The following is a 6,979-nucleotide window of genomic DNA, read 5'->3' on the forward strand; positions in this document are numbered from 1 at the left end:
CATCCCCCTTAAAAAATGTTTTCCCAAAACTAATTATAATAGTGTAAAAATTAATACCAACAGGCAACTATAAACCTGAGACATACTGCAGTGGGGTAGAAGGGAGTAGGATCAAAACAAGGGTGGGAAGAGCACAAGGGACCATGGTGATAGTTCACACAGTGAACACGTGGTGGGAATTTCATGGGGACTATAACCAAGATGAAAATGCATACATTGTACAAAAATGAAAAATGATGTTAAAATATATTAAATAATTAAAAATGAATAAAATTAAAATAAAAAAAGAAACCACAAGTCCACAAAACTTAAAATAAAAGTTTTCCCTTCTGCTTAGAATAGTTTATTATTTTATATTATTTTAGCACCACAGACAATTGTCTATCTCAAAGGCACTTACAATATTTAAATCTAGGATATTTCTGAGATGTCTGTTCCCAACAAAAAAATCAATGCTGTTAAGAAAAATATGTATTCTTTGACAATTTTAAATCATTTTATTTAAGACACTGCATTTTCCACTTACAACACAGTGCTTATAAAGTACAATGTTACATTACTTCCTTTACCTGTGCACATGTGTCACAGTCAATATCAAGAATGTCCAGGCATTACTACAGCAGCTCATCTTTTTAATGCCATAGAATTTGCTACAAATTTGGGCCCTTCAACATTTTGGGTAGAACAATGCTAAATTCTATGCTAAGTTTAACCAATCTCCTCAATGGTGGGCCCTGAGGAGGCACCACCTGATGGAGGGGCTCTACCACCAGGGAGCCCCAGGTATGGCTCCTGTTATGCCACGTCTACTCTGGTAGAGCTTGGTAATGATAGGGTTGCAGATCTTTTCTGGTTCTTTCTGTCAATGTTCAAATTCTCTGTAGCCTGATTCTTATCAAGCCAGCTGACAATCTCATTATACTTATCAAGAATGTCTTCAAGTTTCTCATCATCAACAGTTGCTTTCATGTTGAAGGATTCAAAGGAATTCTTAGATGACACATTGTCCTGCTTCAGTTTTGTACTTAGTTTCCTGAGCCATAGGCTCAATGTCTTTCTTGTTCAAACAGCCCTTTGTAATAGTGATGGTGATCCTGTTCTCTTTTTCCTTTATTCTTATCCACAGCAGAAACACTGAGGATGCCACTGGCATCAATGTCAAAAGTGACCTCAATCTGAGGAATACCATGGGATACAAGGAGGTATGCCTGTGAGTTCAAACTTGCCAAGCACACTACTATCCTTGGTCACAGCACACTCACACTGATAAACTGGAAAGAGCATACCAGGTTGGTTGTCAGAAGGTGGTGAAGTTCTGTTTCTGCTTGGCAGGAATGGGAGTATTGTGCTTGATGAGGATGGTCATGACACCAGCAGTTTTGATGGAAGGGAAAAAGAAGTAATACCTGATGGTCTCACTCATAGCAGGAATCTAGAAAACTTAAATAAGGGACCAGGGAAATGAATAACTATAAGAAAGTGAAAATCAAAATCAACAAAAACTATGAACCAGAGACACTCTATGGGGGGGTCGGGGGTGGGGAGGGGATGGATTGGGGTCAAATAAGGGGGTTGCAATTGTATGGGGAATATAAAAATAAAATTTATTTTTAAAAAAAAAGAAAAAGAAGTAATATCTAAGAGCAGCACATCTTGAACATTTTCAGACTTGTCTCTGGATAGAATGGCTGCCTGGACAGCTCCACCACATACAATGACTTCATCAAAGTTGATGATTTTATTCAGCTCTTTTCCATGGAAGATGTTTGATATAAGTTTCTGAACTGGGGGATTCAGGTAGAACCACCTACCAGGAAAATAATATGGATCTGGGACTTGTCTAACTTGGTATTCACGGAGCTTTCTCTACCAGATCCAGGGGGCTACAAAACAAGTAAATTTTCAAATTTTCAAATCAGACATAACCTCTAAGTAGTGAAGGTATAGAAGTCACCTCCTCATAGAGTGAATCAATCTCAATATTGGCCTGGGTGCTGGAAAAGAGAGTATGCTTAGCATACTTGCAAGCAATATGAAGGCAATGGACAGCCCTCTTGCTCTCACTGATGTCCATCTTATGTTTACACTTGAACTCTACAATAAAATGGATGACCATTCAATTGTCAAAGTCTTTTCCACTTACGTGGGTGTCTCTAGCTGTAAATTTGACCTCAAGATTCTATCTTCAATAGTGAGGACTGATGCATCAAAAATGCCAACTCCTATACCAAAGAGCAACACATTCCTTCAACTCCAACCTTATTTGTCTAAGTCATAGGCAATAGTTGGCTCACTAATGATTATAAGTACATTGAGATCAGCAATAGTTCCAGCAACTTTGGTAGCCTGACTGAGAGTCATTAAAGCAAGTAGGTATTGTGACAGAAGCATTAGTAACAGCCTTCCCAAGGTAGGCTTGTGCAATTTTCTTCACTTTTGTCAAAACCAGAGATGACATTTCCTCTGGATGTAAAATTGTGTCTCTCCCTTATATTCTACTTGGACTTTGGGCCTGTGTACATCATTCACCATCATGAAGGGCCAATGCTTCATTTATAACAGATTAAACATTAGCATCATTAAATGTATGTTCAAGCAGGCATTGTCCTGCTTGAGTTTTGTACTTCTTTGTCATTGAAAACTGTGTTGGTAGGGTTCATTGCTACTTGATTCTTTGAAGTATCACAAATCAATCATTTGGTATCAGTAGAGGTGAAATATCTTGGGATGCTTCAGTTTCCCTGATCACTGGAAATCATTTCCACTTTTCCCTCTTGGAAGACACCCACACAAGAATAGGAGGCGACAATATCAATGCCAATGCAGGTCCTTTGACATGGTTACCTGACTATAGGCCCAGCTCGGCTTATAAAGAAAATAGTATTCTGCAGAGTTGCCACCAAGTTCAATGAGTAAAAAATAATATTTTAAAGATAAACTAATGTGAGGAATTTTAATAGGTGATGCACTAAATGTATATATTGTACAATTTAAAGTAAAATAAGCTACAAAGATGATAAAATATTAATACAGCTAGACTAGGAGATAGTCACAGAAGATGAATAAAGTTTCATTTCAGTTTGCTACCATTTCAAAGCAGTGAATTATATTCTATAATATTAAATGAAAAACTCCCCTTTGCCACATTACTGGTTTCAAACCAATGTTCTATTTTAGACCACTCTGTACGTGTACATGATACACAAACACACATATATACATATTTTCCATTAAGATAATAACACATGTGATCAGGAATATGTAGTCAATTATCTTTCCTTCTTTCTCCACCATACATTTTATTCTCCTTTGTCACAGATTTCCAGAAAGGAATGAAAATAAAACTTAAAATTTTCAATTAATTTTCAGATAATTTTTAGCTATTGTCTGTTAAAGTTTTGTTGCATTTCACTTATATTTGTACCAGTTCCAATATTTCTAGCTTTATTTCAAGGAATGAAATTTTTCAAACAATAATCCATTTTTTAGAGATAAAAAAGACCGTTGGAATTAAGCTGGCAATGTCTATAAGAATAAGAAAAAGGACTTTGTCCTTTAAGGTTACCTGCTTCATTGCCAAATTGATTATTTAAAAGAAAGATAAGTAAGTCTGTGGTAAGGTGAATGATGGAGATTTAGATATTCAAATCCATTTTATTTTGGTCACTTTCCTCAACAACAGCTTAACTAGTCCTGCAGCAATCCATATTGATGAGGGCTAAATTAATAAATCAACTAGGTTCCAATCCATTTTTTTCATCAATATAGCCAAAAGGAGTATGAATGAAAAATTGAAAAAGATAAAAAGAATAGCTTCAGTTTTACTTCTTTTTTGTTTCTATTCACTTGTGATAAAGATTCTTGGGAGAAAACTTTATGAAGAAAAGAAATAGTTGTGAGTCATAATTCATTTCATGTTTTTCAAAGGAAAGAAATTTACTAATAATCAACATTAATGATATAGTCTATATGGATAGTTATCCTGTCCAAAAAGAAACTGCCCCTCCAACCCCATAACCTACCCTCACATCCACATTAAAACAAATTCCTCCAACATGAAAAAAAGAGTAGTTTGATATCACTTAGAAACTGCTGAACTTGCTATCGATATACTGGCTTGCTGGTTTTATTCTTCAACTAAAAAAGAATTAGAATTTCTTGCAGAGTTCCCACATACTGTTAGCCCTCAAAACACACTTGTGTATGCACACGCATGCACCCACAACTTTTAAGCACTCTACTTGCTCAAAGTGAACATGGAAAACACTAAGCAGATTACCATGAAGTAGACTCTCAGCATATACACTCTCTAGCCTCCTTTCATTCATTCTAAAATATAAAAGCTTATTCAAATATTTCTTGGCTATATGTCAGGCATTGGAAAAGGTATTTGAACCCATTGGTGAATGTTTTCTGAATCCCTTGCTTTACTTAATGGATGGTGTGAACTTCACAATCCTCTTTCTTTGCCCTGTAAACTGCACATTATGGACAACTTCACAGTTTTAGCTCTCATACTATATTTTCCTTGAACCAATTTTACTTTGCATATATCCAAATAAAACACAATCTCTAAGTGGGGATTTTAATTAAACTTTCACCAGAAGACAGGCAGAAGTTGTATTACAGTCACAGAGAAAAAAATTCATAGTCCATCAAATCCTAATCACTCTATTCTCCTCACCCTGACATCCATAATCACTCAGATGATATAACCTACCCAGCATGCTAAAAAGCTTCCACTAAATAAAGTTCCACAGGTTAGCCAAATCCCAAATATATTTTCATTCTTCTAAAAAGTTTCAATTCTCTACCTACATCCATGTATCCATTCTATGTCTACATATATCACATTTCTTCTCATTTGAGCCCCTGCCACTGAACTAACGGCTCATGCAGTCTTCTCAGCATATCATTTACCTGAGTAAATGTACCCATGGCCATAAAGCCTTAATTTAGAAAAAGTGTCACACCTGGATTCTTGATAGCATACAGTATGCCCAAGCTACAAACAGCAGGGCTCTGCTTTGCTGGTCACCCTTAAACCATCTCTAAAACAGAACTCCAAGCTGGGATACTGAACTCAAAATCATTTGGTTCCATTTCCCAACAAACTAGGGCTGCTTACAGGCAACCCTATGACTACCTGTAGAGCATCCGGTCCACATAATCCCTGCTGTATAAATACATCTATTCTCCTTCCAGCCATACTTTTTCTCAATCCAAAACCAACAAGTCTTCCTTGAGCTGCATGTTCAGGACCTTGTCGGAGTTATTAGGTCAGAATATGGAGAAATAAAATCTGGACAGGTGAATGAAATAAGTCAGAAGCATGCTACCTACTTGTCTACACAAACAATTTCTACTCATTTTTTCAAGAGCCTTAAAATATGAATATATATAGATAAGTGAATGTTAATTGCTGTTATTATTGTTACAAATATTATTTCTATTTGTTCCTTTGTCAACTATGGGAAAAGAGAGCCAAATCAAGTTACTCCTTCAAAACAGGCACTTGCACTAAGAGCAAAGTGGAGGCAAGGACTATCCTCGCCAAGGACAAGCTTTAATTGATGATGGCTGCAGCACTAATGAGGCTGCCTCCCATTGCTATGGCTCCTGTTCCTAAGTATCCCTCAGAGGGGCAGCAATAGAGAGAGACAGAAAAGACCCTCTCTTTTGCCAGAACCTCTCATGTGGCAACATCAATAATCAGAGCAGCACTTGTCCTCTGTCTTTAACTCCATGTTGTTAGTTTATACCATGTTTAAGGAATCAAAATCTCCAGGGAAATATCATTTAATAAAACAAGAGAATAAACAAGAGTTACCCTAAGGAGGTTCTTATCGTAGGTGATTTCTGTATATTGTTAGGAAAGACTAGAGATGTGTAAAAAAATTGTCCAAGGCTTAAGAAAAATAAATTTTTCAATGATAAATTTAACAGTTGTAGATAAAAATATTTCTGTATAATTTCAACTTTCCATGTGAACAAGATATTTTAAGGGGTATTAATTTCCACAAAAGATATGAGGGACATAAAGTTTTATACTTGAATAGAAGAGAAGAAAAGTAAGGTAATTCACCCCCAGTAAACTTCAAATATCCAGATAGCTGAGATGACATTTTTGTTTCTTGGCTATCTAGATTGGTTATTTGAACTGTCTGTCTCATTAAAAAGTAACAGCTGCAATTGAGTGTTTCCCATATGCCACAGAGTACCAAGTACTTTAGGTGATTTGCCTTATTTATTAGTCACAACTTGCTGGATAGGTACAATTGCAAATGGGAACATTGAGGAAAAGAAAAAGAAAGTAAGTTTACCAAGGTCACATATCTAGCAATAATTGAACTGGTATTCAACCCATGTGTTCTTAAACTGCCTCTTTTTATCAAAACCTTACTATCTTCTTCTAATTTACATGAAGAAATAGTTAACAAAATAATTAGTTAAGAGTAGAAGATTAAAGATTTAGAGGGAAACTCTGCAGTATTACTTCATACTTTAAAATGAAATTGAGACAAATTAGTGCATATTTCAACATCGCACAATTTTACTCTATCTTTTATAATCACTGTTCCACTCATGCTCCAAAATCTGCTATTGAGACTTGTGGATTTTACTTCCAAAAAATTCTGACTCAGTCCACTATTCTCCAGCTCCACAGACATCACTTCAGTCTCAGTCATTGTCATCTCTTTCCTGGATTAGTGCAATAGCTTCCTGCTTTATAGTCTTTCTATTATATTCCTCAAAATTCCCTGAAATATAATCCCTCTACTTAAAGGTTTATTTTTATAGAATTTAAATGTGATTGTGTCCTGGGCCTCCCCGGTGGCGCAGCGGTTGAGCGCTGGGTTGCGAAGCTGCCCGCGGCCTCGGCGGCGCCGGTTCGATCCCCGGCTGCTCCCCGGCCACCGGAGGAGGGTCCCACATGGCGCGCAGACCTCTCCTGCCGCCCGCTGCTCCCCTCAGCAGT

General features: G+C 36.7%; 1 pseudogene across 1 annotated transcript; it reads right to left on the reverse strand.

Annotated features, from left to right (window-relative positions):
- Positions 1–708: 708 nt before the first annotated feature.
- LOC311168874 (heat shock cognate 71 kDa protein-like) lies at positions 709–6,689 on the reverse strand (annotated as a pseudogene). The gene is made up of 3 exons: positions 6,550–6,689; positions 1,628–2,829; positions 709–1,406 (listed from the first exon to the last, which is right to left on the reverse strand). The product of its transcript is annotated as a heat shock cognate 71 kDa protein-like (transcript).
- Between the last annotated feature and the right edge of the window lie 290 nt (positions 6,690–6,979).

Source organism: Talpa europaea (assembly GCF_964194135.1).
Source record: "Talpa europaea genome assembly, chromosome: 3".
NCBI classification, from domain to species: domain Eukaryota; kingdom Metazoa; phylum Chordata; class Mammalia; order Eulipotyphla; family Talpidae; genus Talpa; species Talpa europaea.